General features: G+C 40.1%; 1 non-coding gene across 1 annotated transcript; it reads right to left on the bottom strand.

The window, feature by feature from the left end:
• Positions 1 to 3,298: 3,298 nt before the first annotated feature.
• On the bottom strand, positions 3,299 to 3,380 carry trnal-aag (transfer RNA leucine (anticodon AAG)). Its single transcript has one exon. It is a non-coding gene; the product is annotated as a tRNA-Leu (tRNA).
• Positions 3,381 to 20,694: the final 17,314 nt, after the last annotated feature.

Raw genomic sequence — 20,694 nt, forward strand, 5'->3', positions numbered from 1 at the left:
GCTTATAAAGGCAAGCCAGTGGATACTATAGCAGAACATGGAAAAACGTTCAGCTTCGTAACCAACAAATTCCCCATTTAGATCTGACATGTGAGGTATGCTTTGTGATTACTTGAAGTGAAACCCACAATCTCTTTTGAACTTAGACAAGTTATTTCTGATGGAGCGCTATGCGGAAAGACATAATCAGCTCTACCCCTGAGGATGACTCGACTTGAAAATGCAGAACATTAACGTTTCACAGAAAAAAGGAGCACAACCGACATTAAAATTGAGGGCGCACTGTGATTTGCACTGACTCAAAAGTGATCTTGGTAGACAAACTTCCCTGCTGAAGGTGGAAACGATAATTTGTGTTGAGAAGAAGAAACACTTTTTTCTCTCTGCTTTGATGTTAAGCTGATAAAGTAGCTTTTAACACATTGCTCCATTTGGTGGTTGTAACACAAAAACTACTAGCAGCAGTGGGATTCAAGCCCACACCCCAAAAGAGACTGGAGCCTTAATCCAGCACCTTAGACCACTCGGCCACGCTACCCGCTGTGCACTGTTTCTTTGTCTCATTACTTGCCCGGAGGAAGCCGGGTGGGTTTTGCTCTTGTCGCCCGAATTAGTGGCGTTATGACCGTGGAACCGACTGCACCTGCTTTTTCTGAGATGCTTCCCCTCTCATGGCGAGATCTCGACTTCTTTAACACCTCTGGATAAAGATCTTCTGTTGAGCAGGTTTCAGACCTCTGCGTACAGCACCCTTGATGTCATTTTATTTTTACAGCAGCCGCATCCGGAAAGTTGTGTCTTTTACGTTTTATTTGAACAACAAAACTACATACAAAACAAACAAGAGTACATATAACGTATCAAGAAAATCGTCAGGGGCACATGCTATAATACAATTACACTTTATGAAAAACGATTACACAAGGTAAATAAAGATAAGGTCCGCACAGCTCGTTCTTACATTTCGAAAGAGTCCGTAAATACCCCTTTACGTCTATTTTGAACTGTTCAAACGTAGGACTCTTCCCAGACCATTTCACTTTATACCACATTCCTAAACGAGGATGCTTCTCCTGTTTTAGAACTATTTTGGGCGGTATGGCTTATACAGCACACCCACAGTATTCTAATGGTGGACTGCAGATCTGTGCTATAGTTCAGTCGAATTCAAAGGATCCAGCAATCGTACTGGATTTGACTGGGATTCTGAAATGTCTCTTGCAAAAGTATTCGGGTTTGCTTGAACCTTTGATAAAAAAAGTGATCTGATCTGAAACTACCCAGCTTACAATCTCTGAGGTAGTTGTCACTAAACTCGGACATGATGTGGCACACATGTGCCGTGTGCCTTTACTTTTGTAAAAAACTGGTATCGGGAAAAGTTTCTTAATATTTCTTTTGATTAGCATGCAAGAAAATGTGATCATTACCTATGGAATTTCCCCCCAGCGTGGAGCTTGAATTCACAACCTTGAGACTCAGTGTTCAAGAGTCACAGAAGAGGTCAGCCTGGTCTTCAGTTTGCCAACGATAAGCTCCGGCAGTGCTCCTCTGTAAAGCAGATTGTTCGGATCGGTTGTGTGGGACGGCACTTCGATACTAAGATCGTTTGCAGCACACGCATGGTTTCCCCCTTCACACAAAAAACATAGACGAAGGAAACTCTCTTGTCTTGGGCTGCTGACTCCCGGATTTAAAGCGCTCTGGGTGCCAGCTATGTCTCTAACAAGCACACTATAAAGACAGGAATTACACTTTGCTCACGTCACGCATGGAATGGCGAGGCTACTTGTTCCAATATTATCTAGTCTCACCTCATATGGTGCCGATTCCTGGTTTTCATTTAAGAAAGAGCACTGCAAGCACCGTAAACAGTGCAAAACGTGTGATGAAAGAAGTCTTTTCCCCCCTTTGTCTAAAGCAGAACACAGCGGAGTCATGCCGAGGGTTGTGAGATCAAGATTTCAGTGGAGCACTGTCGTCTACGTCTTTAGCTACATGAGTTGGACATCCTCTTGTACACGGAAAGCAGATTGAGATCCTCTGACATGAAAAGTGACAGATAAAAGCCATTTCTCATCCTTTCTCTTAGTGGTGGAACTATCGCATGTAACTGAGGCAACTTGCAAGGCGAGCAGGCTCGGTGCACACCGAATGCAGATGTCTCAGAGCAGTTGAGACGTGTCCAAGTGGCTGTCAAAGGACAGCACTTTGCCGGCGCCGTGGGTTAGTTGGCTAAAGTGCCTGTCTAGTAAACAGGAGATCCTGGGTCCGATTCCCAGCGGTGCCTTTCTTCCTGTCTTACTGTACAGAATTTATCCTTATGGGCAAATCCCATGCCTTTTAATTCAGGTGAATGCAAGTGTTCGTTTCCTTTCTGGAACAACTTGTTTTGAAAGAAATCTATACAGCTTGCGAAAGATGAAACACAAATCTTGCTTATCAGTGAAGAAGAGGTACTCCCAGCAGGCCAGCTAATACCAGCAAAGTTTTTTTTTCACCCTAACCCAGAGAATGGAGAAAAGCGAGGCGCCTGTGGCTCTGCAGTGTAATCAGTTCGCGAGTTCGGCGGTTAGCTGAAAGAGTGGTAAATGGAGCTCGCCCCAGCCCGTCCTTATTCTTTTAAAGAGGATAAAAAATTAACTTCGCCGCCATTACTACCAGCTTTAAAAGACTGCCATGGGCACGGAAAAAAACACACTACAGATGACTTTTCTGGAACCGAAGCAGAGATTCCTTTACGAACCAACTGATAAAGCTCAGCCAGTGAATACTGTTAACAGAATGTGAAAGCACGATCAACTTTGTAACTGCAACCACAGGAAAAATAGCAAAAAGCAGGCTCCATTCCCCATTTAAATCTGTCGTGCGAGGCATGCTTTTTGCACGCATGAAGTAAATCCCACGATTGCTTTTGAACTTGGACAAAGTACTTCCAAAGGAGCGCTATGCGCAAAGATTTAACAAGCTCAACCCCCGCCGACGATTTGGTGTGAAGAAGCAGAACATTCAAGTTTCACAGACAGAAGCAGCACGCCAGCACAGCCAACATTAAAACGGAGGGCACACTACGATTTGCATTGACACAAAAGTGATCTGGGCAGACATCGTTCCCTGCATAACGCAAAAAGTGGCAAAGCGCTTTTGGGTTGAGAGGACACAAGAAGGTTTTTGTTTTGTGCCTTGATGTCAAGCTGAGAAAGTATCTTTAAACACTTTGCTTAGTTTCTCGAGAGACTGCCAAAAAGCAGTTCCCTTCGTCTGAAGCCAGCTGAAAGGGGGTCTCGACAGAAGCACCTGGCAGCGGTGGGATTTGAACCCACGCCCCCGAAGAGACTGGAGCCTTAATCCAGCGCCTTAGACCGCTCGGCCACGCTACCCGCTGTGCACTGTCTCTTTGTTTCATTACTTGCCCGCAGGAAGCCGGGTGGGTTTTGCTCTTGTCGCCCGAATTAGTGGCGTTATGACCGTGGAACCGACTGCACCTGCTTTTTCTGAGATGCTTCCCCTCTCATGGCGAGATCTCGACTTCTTTAACACCTCTGGATAAAGATCTTCTGTGGAGCAGGTTTCAGACCTCTGCGTACAGCACCCTTGATGTCATTTTATTTTTACAGCAGCCGCATCCGGAAAGTTGTGTCTTTTACGTTTTATTTGAACAACAAAACTACATACAATACAAACAAGAGCACATATAACGTATCAAGAAAATCATTAAGGGCACATGCTATAATACAATTACACTTTATGAAAAACGATTACACAAAGGTATTCGGGTTTGCTTGAACCTTTAAAAAAAAGTGATCTGAAACTACCCAGCTCACAATCTCTGAGGTATTTGTCACTAAACTCGGACGTGATGTGCCACACATGTGCCATGTGCCTTTACTTTTGTAAAAAACTGGTATCGGGAAAATTAAAGTTGAAACCCAAAACAGTAACATATTTAAGAGTAAATGCCTCCTAAGAGCTAGCAAGCGCTCCTAGTTAGTAAAGTTGTTTGTGTCCCAGCCTGTCACGCGGGAAACCGGGGTTTGATTACCGACGGGGAGACAGCTAGTTTTTTTATGATCAGATTCCAGTCTTTAATGCTGTGTGTGAGAGTTTACGTAACTTTCCTTTTCTCACATTTTCTGACGACTATTCCGAAGGACCGCCGTATCAACTCCTAATACTTTTCAAAAATCTGCCTGCATGTTTGATTAGTTTTGTTTTACTTAGAAAAAGTTCAATATTGATCATAACTAAAGAAAATTATGATCAGAAAGAAAAACAAAATGTTGAAGATGCAACTCGATCTTGAATCAGAGCTGGGTGACATGGGCTTCTGTTCTGATATGGTTTACAAGAAACAGGAGGAATCTCTTCTCTCCTATGAAACATGAGCTGAATCAGGAATGAGACATGTCATATATCAACGCATGACCTACATCGTAAAACTAAAATAAAAACTAACATTAAGTTATCAGAGACATCCATTTATATACAAACAAGAGACAGACAAAGCAATAATTCTACATTAACTTGTCCTGCACTGATCAGACTAATTGAAATGGTCTGATTCAGAGCCTGTGCAGCTCGTGCTAATACAACAACGACAGTATTGAACCCTCAGCACCATACTGACTACTGAGCACAAGTTCAGCTGCTCTCCAGCTTTGTTACGCACGTTTTTTTATTGCAAATGGAGCTGATCTCCAGACAGTACAGTGTTAGTCAGCAGCCTCTACTAGTAATACATCGCCCCTGTCCAAAATCTCTAGGTAAAAAAAACACATTTTATACATTTGTCTGTTTAAAGATATAATCTCTTTAAAAAAGACAAAGGGTTTGTGTGTCAATTGTTTCGAATTAATTTCGAACGCAAAGAAAAGTAGTTTTCTTCCAAGAAATCACACATTTGTCGCATCCTCCATACTATACTTCTCTCTTGTAGTAGTAAAGCATTTTGATTTAAACTGAACAATATATTAAATGTTTCATCTATACACTTACGATTAACATAGGCAGCCTTGAACGGATTGCGGAGATCAAATATACAGATGGATTCAGAGTGTGCTTTCCAACTTTTGTGTAACATTTTCCTTTGATAGGTCGGAGTTGTTTTTAAAATCTGGATTAAATAAAAAGGAGTGACGTCAGTGTAAAACAGCTTTCCTTCATGGGGAACAACAGTTGTGTTCCATATTTCTAATTATTTTGGTTTCAAGATAGCAATTTAGTATGAAACATAAAAGCCAGCTGGATAAATCTGTTACACCTCATTTACAATGGTCTTTCAACTAATAGCCCGTGCAGGGATCAAACCCCAGCTGTTGGTACGAGTTGCGTAAGGCTCTGCAACATGCAGATGAGAAACTAACCTCTGCTTCTTCATTTTATACACAGTGAGCTATATATGCGAGCTTACTGCCCCCTACGGGCTCTGTATTTGATTGCCGTACAAGACCGGCCATGGAGAAATGAAGTGAAGAGGGTGTGTTCATTTAAAGGCTCAGCGTCCCTGGGAGGTCTCAAACCACCACCCTTTTGGTTAACAACCGAACCACAAAGACTCACGTACAGCTTAACACTTCTCCGTCTCAGTGAAAGTGATACACTCCATAAAATTTCTGGAGAATCATTTGTCAATTTCCCTACGGGATTAATAAAGTATTTTCTATCTATCTTAAAGGAAAATCGCCAACAGTGGCAGATATCTATTGGAGTTTTTTCATTCTATACTGCGATTTCTGAAGGGTACCCTGTGAAAATACGAATTTTGATGAGAAGGGATGGACATATAAGGTTAGCAGGCTTGGGGAATTGGACCTTATGGTGAAGGCTGCGGGCTCAGCATCAGCAGAACCTGATCAGTATCGGTTGACTCCGATATACTTTGACAACTTAACTTCTGGATTTAGAGACATTTACCTTAGTCTCGGTATACTAAGATGTTTTGCTAACGAGGAAGGAGGGACAAAGTAAATTGGCAGAATGTGTGCTATATTGTTGACTACAAGTCCTCACATGCCAGAGGGTCATTATTAAAAAAAACGTTACAGTAAAATCTCTTGTACTTCACGATTATGAGTGCCTGATACATTGTGTCTCACACCTCAGTGTCAGACCTGTGAGACGAGCTTGTAATCAGGAGGGAGGGCCATAGCAATTCAGCAGAAATTGCATTCACCTTTTCCCAATGCAGTCTCACATGCCATTTTCTCACATGCCATGCTCGGAGGGTCATATTTTTAAAATGGTACCGTAAAATGTCCTGAAGTTCAGGATTTTGACAGTCTGTTATATTGTGTCTCACACCTTGATGTCAGAAATATGAGACGATTCTAAAATCAGGAGGGAGAGCCCTAGCAATATAGCAAACATTGCATTTACCATTTGACAATGTATTCTCTCATGCCATGTTCAGAGGGTCGTATTTAAAAAACGGTACAGTAAAATGTCCTGAAGTTCCATTGTCTCTCACACATCTGTGTCAGAATTTTTAGACATTTTTATAACCAGGAGGTAGGTTCACAGCAATAAGCAGAAAGTGCGATCACCCTCTGCTCATCCTCAGTTAACCATATATTCTCATATGCCATGTTCTAAATGTCCCATTTAAAACTGCTATATTAAAATTTCTTGCAAAATGCAAGAGTTTGAGATTTTTTATGATCAGAAGGCAAGGTCGTGGAAAATATGCAGAAAGTTCCAGTGAATTTACGTTTTGCCTTTGTCTTATTTACTCGTGGTATAACATGCCAGTTTGTTTTATTGTGAGTTGTGTTTCTGAAATGTGTTTCATACAAAAATGCAATTTGGACAGTCTCTACTTACATATTCCATTTTACTGAGGATATGTACAGTAATACATCTGGATAAGTATTTTTAAAAATGACTGTAGAGAGCCATCTACAGGCGAAAGATGACATAACATCACAGCAGCAGCATTTAAAATGGAATGAGAAATGCGAAGCAGCAGCTGGTGAATAAGAAGCCAACTCCAGCCTCGTTAATGCAATAGCATTAGGTGAGGTGGAAAAATATTTCTTACTCTGAATCTTAACATTTTTATAGGAGGTGTTCTAGGACTTCTTGCCTCAGAAAAAAAACAAACTGCCAGATATTTCTACTCCATCAATAGCAGCAGAGTTATCAGTACTGAGCCCTAAATGTAGGTCCTGTCATCATATAAAAAGTCGAAAGTATCGACTGCATTCAACTGATAAAATGTATCTTCTATGAGAGTTATATCTTTATCCAAAATACATCGGAAACAAATTTGCACATTTTTTTGGGGATCCTGAAGACTGAGAATCAAAACCTTTTTTTCCCTTCTTTCCAGGACCAAGGATTATTCAGATGCAAACATTGTCCCAAAATCAATGTACTTTCCTATCGCTGTTGCTTCTTCAAATCCTTCATCTGAACGTTGATATTGAAATATGATATCGTACAAATTGTGGTTTTCTTTTTAAAGCAAATTTTATGCTTCAAATTAAATAAATGTTATTTATTATGAATATGCCAGAACTTTTTCTGTACTTAAGAGGGTTCTGCCATTTTAGATGTTATGCTGTTCATGTCTGATTTATCAAATGTTTCATTTAAATCTTCCATCATTTCTGTATCAGTCTGAAGGCCTTGCAGTAAAGATTGCAATTCATCCAAAAATGCCAGGTTTCCCACTTGTGATAACAAGGAAGGAAATGTACAAGGAAATTAATGTACATTTTCCCCCCAAATCAACAAAGTTAAAATCAAATACCTCCCTCATCTGCAGGTGGAGAGAATTATATCAGAATAAATACAGGTTTAAAAGTCAGGAGCATTGATAGTCCTATTTTAAAATGACACTAAAATGCTCACAATATATTAAAAAAGCACTGTAAAATGCAAAAATAATTTAAAAAAATATTAAAACAAGGTAAAAAGTTAAAAGTTAAAAAGAAATAATACACAGTTATAAAGCTCAAGAATTATCAATGGGAAATTACAATGGGTTGATTGTGTTTCATATGATTTAAAAACATAAAATGTTTTTAAAAAATCCCCTTACAATATGCTAAAAATGGCAAGAATACTTCAAACTGGTGTGTAATTTTTTTTTAAAAAATAAAACAAGTTAAAAATAAATACTAAATGGGTTTAAAATTCAGGAATGTGATTGGTCAGATGCTTATGATGAGTGATGCTGGTGTTTTGTGCGCTTTAGCGAATTAAAAAAAATATTCGATTTAAAAACGGCAAGAGCTCGTATGAAAAAAAAGTTAGTAAGTATCTTTGTTATAACAGCTGCGCCAGAACTATTCAGATACATCAGAAAAGTACCTGAACTTGACTGGTTTATATTCAGTTATGTGCATTGGGAACGAAAGGGAGACTTACATGGATTTTATTAGGTTTTAGGTTTTTATTGTCCGAGTTGCCCACTTGACAGATAGATATGTCCTAATTCATGAATTGAGAGAATATTTATTGGGATGGGAACCACTGGTTTTAGCTAGAGATTTTAATTGCCTTTTAGAAAGAGAAGGCAGAATGAGGTGTGAGAGACGGGTCCAATTTGATAAATCATCAATATTATTGCAAACGGTATGTAAAGATTTTAAACTGAAAGATGCCTTCAAACTTCATAGTCAGGGGAGGGCAGGTTTCACATGGCACAAGTCTAATGGGACCCAAGCCTCACACATAGATTTTGTTTTGATACGTGATTTTACTTGCACAACCCCTGTTTTTTTTTTTCTCTGACCATTGTCTACTCTCATGTACACTTTCTATTCCAAAGGCCATTACTGTGGGGAAGGGTGTGTGGAAGCTGAATTTTTCACTTCTGGAGGATGAGGAAGTGACGAGCAGGTTCAGGGAAAGATACAGTGCCTTGCGAAAGTATTCGGCCCCCTTGAACTTTTCAACCTTTTGCCACATTTCAGGCTTCAAACATAAAGATATAAATTTTTTATTTTATGTGAAGAATCACCAACAAGTGGGACACAATTGTGAAGTGGAACGAAATCTATTGGATTTTTGAAACTTTTTTAACAAATAAAAAATTGAAAGTGGGGCGTGCAAAATTATTCGGCCCCTTTACTTTCAGTGCAGCAAACTCACTCCAGAAGTTCAGCGAGGATCTCTGAATGATCCAATGTTGTCCTAAATGACTGATGGTGATAAATAGAATCCACCTGTGTGTAATCAAGTCTCTGTATAAATGCACCTGCTCTGTGATAGTCTCAAGGTTCTGTTGAAAGCGCAGAGAGCATCATGAAGACCAAGGAACACACCAGGCAGGTCCGTAATACTGTTGTGGAGAAGTTTAAAGCCGGATTTGGATACAAAAAGATTTCCCAAGCTTCAAACATCCCAAGGAGCACTGTGCAAGCGATCATCTTGAAATGGAAGGAGTATCAGACCACTGCAAATCTACCAAGACCTGGTCGTCCCTTTAAACTTTCAGCTCAGACAAGGAGAAGACTGATCAGAGATGCAGCCAAGAGGCCCATGATCACTCTGGATGAACTGCAGAGAACTACAGCTGAGGTGGGAGAGTCTGTCCATAGGACAACAATCAGTCTTACACTGCACAAATCTGGCCTTTATGGAAGAGTGGCAAGAAGAAAGCCATTTCTCAAAGATATCCATAAAAAGTCTCGTCTAAAGTTTGCCACAAGCCACCTGGGAGACACCCCAAACATGTGGAAGAAGGTGCTCTGGTCAGATGAAACCAAAATCGAACTTTTTGGCCACAATGCAAAACGATATGTTTGGCGTAAAAGCAACACAGCTCATCACCCTCAACACACCATCCCCACTGTCAAACATGGTGGTGGCAGCATCATGGTTTGGGCCTGCTTTTCTTCAGCAGGGACAGGGAAGATGGTTAAAATTGAGGGGAAGATGGATGCAGCCAAATACAGGACCATTCTGGATGAAAACCTGTTGGAGTCTGCAAAAGACCTGAAACTGGGACGGAGATTTATCTTCCAACAAGACAATGATCCCAAACATACAGCAAAATCTACAAAGGAATGGTTCACAAATAAACGTATCCAGGTGTTTGAATGGCCAAGTCAAAGTCCAGACCTGAATCCAATCGAGAATCTGTGGAAAGAGCTGAAAACTGCTGTTCACAAACGCTCTCCATCCAACCTCACTGAGCTCGAGCTGTTTTGCAAGGAAGAATGGGCAAGAATTTCAGTCTCTCGATGTGCAAAACTGATAGAGACATACCCCAAGCGACTTGCAGCTGTAATCGCAGCAAAAGGTGGCTCTACAAAGTATTAACGCAAGGGGGCCGAATAATTTTGCACGCCCCACTTTTCATTTTTTTATTAGTTAAAAAAGTTTCAAAAATCCAATAGATTTCGTTCCACTTCACAATTGTGTCCCACTTGTTGGTGATTCTTCACATAAAATAAAAAATTTATATCTTTATGTTTGAAGCCTGAAATGTGGCAAAAGGTTGAAAAGTTCAAGGAGGCCGAATACTTTCGCAAGGCACTGTATAAGGAATGGCAGTCTTTGTACGACCTGTTTGGCACAAGAGCACAGTGGTGGGAGGAGGTGAAGGAGCGTACAAAAACATTCTTCATAGAGATGGGGAGGAGAAAACAGGCTAGGATACGAAGGGTTGAAAAGGGATTACAAAATAGATTACAGAGGTATGTTAAGTTATTGCAAGAGTGGTGGGACTTCAGTGAGGAAATTAAATAACTAAAGAATTAGCTTTTAAATCTCTAGAGAAAATATTTAAAACATGTTTCAAAGCAAAGTAAAAGAGCTTGAAGAAGGTGAAAAATGTACAAGATTCTTTTTCAAGAAAAGGGTTGCAGGGAGGGGACTAATGTCAGCATTGAAGGGACGAGAGGGGGTTTAGCAAACTTCTACGGAAGACGTAGCTTCTGTAGCTGAGGATTTCTATGGGGAGTTGTTTGGCAAGAAACAAGTGTCTAAGGATTTGTTAGAAAAATTTGTGAAAGTGATTCCAAAGAGTGTAAAAGATTATACTGTTTTATCAAAAGGCCTTTCTGTAGAGGAGGTAATGGAAAGTTTGAAGACCTTCAAAATGGGCAAGACTCCAGGGTTGGATGGTCTACCCATTGAGTTTTACAGGGCCTTTTGGGACATTTTAGCATTAGATCTTTTAACGATTTTTAAAGAATTTGAGGTTTTAGAAGAAATACAGGACAGCTTTAAGAGGGAGTTGTGATTTAACTATTCAAAAAGAATGATCGCACAGACCTGGCAAATTGGCGACCGATAACTTTATTGAATTGTGATCTTAAACTGCTCTCCAAGTGTTTAACGCTTTGACTAAAATCTGTCCTGGGGGGGAAGTCATTCATCCAGATCAAGCTTGTGGTGTGGCAGGGAGGAGGATCACGGACAGCCTGATACTGATTAGAGATACCATAGGTTATGTGAGAGAGAGGAATATTAGATTAGCTGTCCTCAACTTGGATTTTGAGAAAGCTTACGATCGTATCTCTTATGAGTATATGTTTAGAGTACTACAAAAAATAGGGCTTTCAACCAGGTTCCTCACTTGGGTAAGGTTATTATATAAGGGTATAGGAAGTAGAATAATGATTAATGGAAGCATGTCAAATGTGGTTAATGTGAATTGCGGTTAAGGGGTGTTGGCGTGAAAGTATTAAAGTGGGTCTGACTGAGCTCATTACTGACTTCCGTCACGTAATCTCTGTAAAGGTTTATGAGTTTACGAGTCTCCGTCAGTGGCTAAGTGAGTTGAAGGAAGAGCTCCCCCTTGTGGTGTATCAAGAATACACCTAACCAACCATTTTGTTTAAATACTAAAATGGAATTTGAACAAGAGCAAGTAGAGCACTGCTGGAGTTTATAAACTGTGGTAAGAGTAACTGGGAGAGGAAAGACGGCAGGTCAGGAGGGCTAGAGCTCTGCAGGAGCACATCCCTTCCCCTCCCTCGTTTCACTCTCACACCAGGGTCTGTTATACCCCAGTGTGAAATCCAGCCTCCTGCAGTTTAGCTGATCTAGAAGACTGTTGATTGAGCTTTTAAGAACCCAGCTGAGCTACAGGGTCAGTCCTGAGAATAAGGGGTAAATATAGGAGCCACACCAGATTTGAGGGAGGGTCTTTAAACCCAAGTGATAACTTGTTTTACAACAGCAGACAATGTACAGAAACACAATCCCCCATCTCCTGGTTCTACTGGGAACCAGAGGGGCCTGAAGGTCATGAACACTAATATGGGTTATTGCTCCAGGGGGGAGCTGGAGGAAGTGAGATGAAAAGTGTCCAATTTTGTTAAGGGCAGTAAAGCTCATTAGATCTGACTGACTAGTTAAAATGAATTGATCTGCTTTCTAGACAGAAGCCAGTGCTCTCTTCTCGATATATGGGAGAGTCAGTCAGTGTCAACAGCTAAGCAGTACAAACAGTCCCTCAATGTGTTCTATGATCTGTTTTGTTTCCTGTTACCACATCTTCCAAAGATGACAGTTCAATCCAACCTGGAGTGTCTTGGACTGCTCTGTCTGTGTCTGTGTCAGTAGGAGGTCTCTTGTCCGGCCAGCATATAAGAGATGGTGACCACTAAATGCAGTAAAATTTAGCTTTTGTAGCTGATTACAGCATCTACAGTAGCAATGTTAAGGTGGCTTGGAACCCTTAGTGTGCCCACACTCATAGAGACTCATAGAGACACTGGCCAGTCAATACCAACCTCCAGTCAGCACAGACCCGACACCTCTTGTCTTGGAGAGAAGACCTGGGTGAGACAATAAAAAAGACAGCTCACAGGAGGCATCTGGACTAAACAAATGGCTGGGTGAGATCCCTAAAACAATTCACAAGGAATGACAGCAGCCAAAGATTGAGAGAAAGTAGAATTGTTTATTGAGATGTGAAGACTCTTAGCTGAGGGCCAACCTCCCATAAATGAACCAAGTAGGACCCCAACCAGCAGTGCAGAAAAAAACAATGGACATTGACCTAAGTTCATCTGAGGAGAGAAAATGCTTGTTTGAGGATATCAGGATTGGTTTTAATATATGCATGATAACCTTCTGAGGACCAGCGGCCGAGTTGTTTGATAAGATACTCTGGGATGCCTTGTCAAGCAGCTGAGGAAGAGGCCCTAAAGCCAGAGAATTAATCAGGAAATCCAGCAGGTGTACATTGTGATGGAGAAACCAGCCACGGGTCCCTTCTCATTCACAAACAGAGGATCAGTAGGCAAAGCTCTGGTGTGAAGTTGCACATAATGGGATAGAGACTCATATGGGCTGATGTAAGAATGGATTTTGAAATAATATGTAAGGGTGCTAGACCCTAACTGATCAGTTTTGCTTTTCTTGAGATAGAAGGTTAACGTATTGGGAGATAAGTTATTGATCTTGGATAAACAAGGCTTGGAAGAAGGATCAAAGGATGCAGAAGTAGCAGTAAATTCAGAGCATCTCAGGAAGCCGAAGAATGCTAGCATAAGTAAAGATTCGAGTGTGCTGTCAACCCAGGGTGTGCGATAATCAGATCTGAGAACATAAATGCAGGATGCCAGGATGTCTTAGGTAAATGGTGTGCATTGATTTGGAAGGGGTTTCTCGGATCGTTGGAAGCATTTTAGAAAGAGAGTGATTTGAGGGTGAATAAGAGATGGACAAGTCATGCCAAAAAGGAGTTTGTGGAAGAACTGGATGGAGGTATGCCTTAGTAGTGGATACCTGCATTTTGAGCAAGTTTCTATAATGGCAGATAAAAGTGTGAGAATATCGAAAGATAGAAACTTTGTTTGTTTAGAGGTGGAAGGATTGGAAACTTTTCCAGGCAGTCCAGTAAGAGCCGAGAGTGTGAGGAGCAATCCCTGACAGGACAGGATGGCCCAGTGCCAGCTGGAGATAGTGATGGAAAGGATGATTGAGAAGAATGAGAGTTCTGAATAACGAGGTATTGTACAAGGTTTCAAGTATGCATCTGGTTCCCAAATTTCTTTTAAAATTTGCTGCTGGAGTAAGAGAGGAATGGAAGGAGGACGAAACACCAGTGTGTTAGGAGGAGCTGAAAGAGGAAAAGCTGTTCGGAGAAAAAAAAAATCTCTGTTAAGGGGGAATGAGGCAAGAGAGATGGAAGCAGGAGCATGACCAGCAGGTGGTGCGGGAGGGAATGATGGGATAGATGAAGTAGAAGGTAGGGATTGAACAGTTGGAGCGGCCACTGAGCTATATTGGATGGCAGGAGATAGGAGTGACAAAATATTTAGTAGGACACCTGCAGGTTGGGGCTGAGGTAAGAGGCTGAGGCACTATTAACTTCTCATGTATAGCATTTGGTCTGTTGCAAGAAAACACCCTCTTTCGAATCCCAGTTAGTGCTTAGGGAAAATCTTTTTCCAATTAATGAGTTGTATACTCTTTAGAGTTTTAATAATTTTAAACTGTGTATTACAGCATGTTAATCATTATACATTTAAAAGTCTGAATATTTTATTAAAGCAAGATTGCTAAGTAGGACAAAAGTACACAACCCTCCACCTTCATCAGAAATATTTTAATTATGCATGAATATTTTATGCATCTGTTACAACCTCAAATGTCTAGGGGTAAAGGGGTGTAACATTTAGGATAATTTTTGGAAGCAGGTCGGTTCTGGTGAGGGACTAGGAAGCGTGATATTAAGGGTCGGTAAAAAAGTGATGATTTTAAGTTGAATAAGTGACTGGTATGAAATAAGACAATAACACATAGGGGTCAGGAACTAGAGTGGTGCCAAAGAAGAGAAAATAACAAACAAAATGGAGCTGGCTAGGAAAGTGAGGGAAAGCTAACCTGACTACAAAAGAAAACCCAAAACACACGGTCTTCGGCGTCTTCAACACCCTAGTTAACCTCCACTGTCTGCCCAAAACCATACAAGACAAACAGAACTCACCCGCACTAAACTAGTGTTACTAATACAAAATCAACTAAGTTTGTAGAATGTACTCAACAACCTAAACTAACCTTATACACAAAAGCTCACACAAAAACATGAGTGAACTAGGAATACAAATAAGGGAAAACGAGAGTAATCAACAGGAACAGGGTACAAAGGAACACAAAAGGTGAACATATAACACCTTAGGGCAAGGTAATGGCAAAACAAGGATATACACACAAACAAACAAAAGTACAAAGAAACAAACAGAAACCAACAAAGCCAAAGCAAAATCAAAAGTGAAGCGATAACCAAAGCCAAGCGGAATTGAAGTCAAACGAAAGGCCTCTTCCTTCTGAAAGCCACCATGTTTTATACTGAATAAGATGCACTCTGATTGGCTGAGAAGCTGATTGATGATGACATCATACTGAAACAGTGGTGTAATGGTGGGCCAATGCGGGAGGGAGAACAATCAAAGGTCAGCAGTGTGGAACATAACAAAAACACACTGGGACGTATCAGCATCAAAGTCTTTAACTTGGTAACTTACATGGGTTCTGGTTTTAATGTGTTTGTTCTAACATTATTAATCTTATATTCTGTACTTCATAAAAAGCTATAACGTTTTATCCTTTTCTAAGAATACATAGTAAGAACACCAGTTTTTGTTATTGTAAAAAGATAAATGTTGTAGTGATTTAACATCACTTGATTACTTGATTGTTATATTAATATGGAATAGTATAACTAAGCAGCTAAAGTATTACAAGTGGACATTTAGGAAATAGTTTGACATTCGTTTCTTTTAAAAAAAAAATTATATTGTCCTTGTAGTTGGTAATGTAGTGAGCTGCACCCAGACGGTTCAAAGCGCGATCAGAGAATTACTTTGTTTCTTACATAGCCGAATATATAAAAATAGTCCACTATTATAGCATGATGTTGGTGTGAGTGTGTGTATCTGGATTAATTATTAAAAGTTATGGTTTTGTGATTTAGGATTTCTTCATGCAATTCTTTAAGTTAAAGGAGGGACAAAGGTTATATATATTTCTAAAAACATTCCAATTTAAATGCAATACAGAATATATTATTAATAACATTATAACAAATTCAGATTCTTGGGCTTGTGCCTTCAGTGCTCCTGCCCCAGTTCACCCTTCAACACATGGGCTCAAACCCAGGTCTCCTGTGTTGCTTAACAGAAGGTTTTTTCAGCTGAGCTACAGAAAACATCCTTCAGTACTAGTGGCTACAACCGGCTTGTACCATTTGTATGCCTGTCGTTTGTTACAATATTAATACTGAACGACCATCGATGAACTGTAAACTGAAGAGTTAGAGACGACATGTTGAGTCTTGTCTTTTCAGCTTGGAATTTAACCTTTGCAGCGATCCTTTTGGCCATATTTTTTCCATAGCCGGATTAGTAAAAATAGATCGGATTAATAACTGGAGTAAGACGAGATATTTCACACATACTTTGAAACCATACAGCTTTGGAACAGCAGGAGGCGAGATCCATCTGGGAGGGGGGGAAGGTATTTTGTTTTTCCTGCGCAAACCGTATTTGCTACAATACTAAAATGAGTCCCTGAGGCATACCATTCAAATTTTAGAATTATAAAAAATATATCTGTGTTGAGTTTGCACGAGAGACAAAAGGTACCTTTTGAGAAGTCGTGTACTGCTTGCAAAATAGCAGATTTTGACGAACAGCTAATTTTGCTTGAAGAATTTAAAATCTGTCTGTACTGTAGCTTTATTTAGTTTAGAAGAAAGTCACCTTTCTCTTACAAGCGGCTCTGTTAAGCAGAGTTTGTGTTAACACACCACTCCCTTTTGAATGATTTTTAATCAACTTCGTCTGTCAGTGAAAAAAAATGACAGCGGGCACTTTTCCTTCCCCCCTGGTGCGAGGTGATAATGTGGAAAACGTTTTTTTTATTTTACTGGGAGTGTGAACATTGAGTGAGCACTGGGGTGTACAGTGAGACTAACACAGTGAGATTGCTGTGATGGAGAGTTTTAGTAAATATGTTGACAAATATCACAATTTTTGCAAGACAAAATTATATCCAGTTTTGAATGAGCTATGTGACCTTGCCCTGTGAAATTGTGGGAAAGAGGTTTAGTGAACAGCATTACTCACAGTGTAGTGACCATAAACTGTTTTATTACACTGTACAGTATAACAGTGTAAAGCAATGTTTTTTTAATGTTTGTAATCGTTATTCTTGCAAGTACATTTTGTATTCAGTTTGGTTCTGTGTGTCAGCTGGTGTGTCAGCTGGTGGGCAAATATTCAAGGTGAAAATTCTTCCAAAGCAAAGAACACGGCACCAAACTTTTTCGGCTCTGTATGTCTCTCAAGCCTTTTCTCTTTGGCAGTTTAGTCATAAAGGTGGGAAGACGCCTCCCTTCTCCCCCCTCCCCCTTCCCTCTGCCTGCCTGACCTGTTCCCATTTTTAACCATTCTGTGTCTGAATCATAGTGGGTGAGAGAGAGTAGCAAGAGACAGAAAAAAATTAACCCTGGTTTAATTTTATATTATATTTTACCTTCTTTTTTATTTTATAAGTTAATATAGTTTACTTATTTTTATAGTCGGATTTAATGTATATTTGAACACAGTTTTGCAAATTAATGTTTTTACAAGATGCGGAAGTGTAACAATTTGTCACAGTGAGAATTTTAATACTAATTATTGATTACTAATAGTTATGCACCTGATGCCTGACTTTTAGATGTATATAAAATATTGAACTGTGACTTAACATTCAGAAATACAATCCAAAATAGTCTGTGATATTCGTATAGATTAAACTCTTCTAAAATGTATTTAAAAAAATAAAAATGATTAAACTGTATCATCTTTCCATGTGTAATGTCATTAGAAAGTACAACAATGTTTTGTTTAACGATGGTTTCAAATATAAAACTAACTGGTAAGAAAGCTGTTTAATGACAATTAAAAGATTTCAAGTTAAACTAAATGATTGACATTCCTTTTCTATGTTTTAAAGGCAGACACACTCAGTGCCATAAACACTGCAAGCTGCAGAACAGTCTTCTTACAGCACCACCTCTGCTCTGACTGAGCTCAGTGGGTGCACTATTTTCTCAGCTACCTGCTAAGTTAGGTGGGTAGCTGCGTCAGCATGCGTAGGCTGCAAAGGAACAAGTAATAGGTTTATTCCATGCTGAAAAAAAGAAGAAAGAGAACACAACGTTTCGGCCGTGGAGCCTTCTTCAGGTGTGAGAGAGACAGGGCAGTAGGCAAAGGTAAAGTAGCGGGAGAACAAAGGTTGGGAGAGAGGAGGAGTGAGAGGCGGGAGCAGGGGACAGAAAGAGAGGCCAATCAAGAGGTGTGAAGTCAGAATGGGTGCAGAGAGGTGTGAAATGATCTCTGAACCGCTTCAGAGAACACGTCAGGGCTGTGAAGATTAAAGATCTCTCCAAGCCCATTGTTTCTCATTTCACCTCTGACGGCCACGACCACACTAATCTCTCCGTCTGTGTTCTCAAAGACGGTTTTCCGAACTCATACATCAGAAAGACCACCGAAACTAAAATTATTCTGCAGTTAGGATCACACATTCTCCCTTCCCTTAACGACAGATTACTGTTCTTTTAAATTTTCTCCATTCATTGGAAGTTTCATTTCACACCTCTCTGCACCCATTCTGACTTCACACCTCTTGATTGGCCTCTCTTTCTGTCCCCTGCTCCCGCCTCTCACTCCTCCTCTCTCCCAACCTTTGTTCTCCCGCTACTTTACCTTTGCCTACTGCCCTGTCTCTCTCACACCTGAAGAAGGCTCCACGGCCGAAACGTTGTGTTCTCTTTCTTCTTTTTTTCAGCATGGAATAAACCTATTACTTGTTCCTTACCTGCTAAGTTGCTTCATACCATGGGAAGAAATGAGAATGTGATTGTACTGTATCTGTATGAAATGTGTTTAAAATGTTTAATTCAAAAATTTAAAAAATTGCATCTTACACAAAGATTCTAATCTGATCACAAGGAAAATCACCCATTTTTGGATTAAGTGTTTTTAGCTATTTAGATTTTAAAATCATGCAGTGTCTGTTTTAGGCAGACACGTTTTTTCTTATTTTTGATTTTCTTTAAAATTAAAAGAATCAGTTGCCCATCATGCCACACGATATTATGTTACATTTTTATGTTTTTTAGAGACTTCAGAAGGCTTCAACTGATGCATAAAAAATATAGCATAATGCCTTCTCACGTTATGAAGTCACTTGCACCTGGGATCCGGTTTATTCAAACTAAGGTTTCTAAAAATGCAACCAGGTACCGCTTTGTTATTCTCGATTTTAATTACAATCTATATGATTTCGTGTTAAGACTTGAGGCGTCTGTTAAATTGCCCCACTGAATAAAATGTTTTGAATTAAACTGGTTGAACAGTTGACAGTATTCACGTTTCCTTATTCACATTTTTATTCCATTATTAATATAATTTAACATTGAATATGTTATAATAGTTCAGGTGGGTAGCTGCGTCAGCATGCGTAGGCTGCAAAGGAACAAGTAATAGGTTTATTCCATGCTGGAAAAAAGAAGAAAGAGAACACAACGTTTCGGCCGTGGAGCCTTCTTCAGGTGTGAGAGAGACAGGGCAGTAGGCAAAGGTAAAGTAGCGGGAGAACAAAGGTTGAGAGGGAGGAGGAGTGAGAGGCAGGAGCAGGGGACAGAAAGAGAGGCCAATCAAGAGGTGTGAAGTCAGAATGGGTGCAGAGAGGTGTGAAATGAAACTTCCAATGAATGGAGAAAATTTAAAAGAACAGTAATCTGTCGTTAAGGGAAGGGAGAATGTGTGATCCTAGCTGCAGAATAATTTTAGTTTCGGTGGTCTTTCTGATGTATGAGTTCGGAAAACCGTCTTTGAGAACACAGACGGAGAGATTAGAGTGGTCGTGGACATCAGAGGTGATATAACAATGGGCTTGGAGAGATCTTTAATCTTCACAGCCCTGACGTGTTCTCTGAAGCGGTCTCCGAGTCTCCTTCCTGTTTCCCCAATGTAGATGGCTGGGCATTTACTGCAAGAGATACAGTAAATAAGGTTGCTGGAGGTACAAGATGCTGTCTGGGTGATCCGGAATTGTCCTGAGGGGCCTTGAATGAGTGTGGTGGTGGCTGTGTACTTGCAGGTGATACAGCGAGCTCTGTTGCAAGGGAAAGTGCCTGGTGTGGATGGTTGCTGAGGGCGGTCAAGGGAGCTGTGAACAAGGAGGTTACGCAGATTAGGTGGTCGGCGATATGAGATGATAGGTCGATCAGAAAAGAGGGCCACAATGGAGGGATCATCCTGTAGGATGGAAAAGTTCTGGTTAATGGTCCTGGGGATAGGAAGTGTGTTAGGGTGGTAAGGAAGCACCAAAGGAATGCGGTTGTTATGGCGGGAGTTCCTGATCGGGTTGATGGTCCGGGGGGTGTTTTTTTCTCGGGCAAGGGCCCTGTCAATCACACTGCTGGGGTATCCTCTGTTGATGAAAAATGAGTACATTTCTATAAATCTATAAAAGGTGATTTGAAATACACTAGAATAAGATTGAGACAAAATGGAAGTTATTATATAGGAGAAAGTGTTTTTTTTTTACAAGAAGAGACAGTAAGAGAGGAAGATGCCTTTTTTAAAATATGTCTCAATGGCAAAATTATAATTAAAATAATAAACAAAACCCCATTCTAGTTGTATTTGATGAAATGTCAAAATCAGCTTGAGCACTGTATTTAATGTTGTACGAGTGAATTAACTATTCAGCAAAAAGCACATATAC

The sequence above is a fragment of the Lepisosteus platostomus genome, chromosome 5 (genome assembly GCF_059453375.1).
Source record: "Lepisosteus platostomus isolate fLepPlt1 chromosome 5, fLepPlt1.hap1, whole genome shotgun sequence".
In the NCBI taxonomy this organism is placed as follows: Eukaryota; Metazoa; Chordata; class Actinopteri; order Semionotiformes; family Lepisosteidae; genus Lepisosteus; species Lepisosteus platostomus.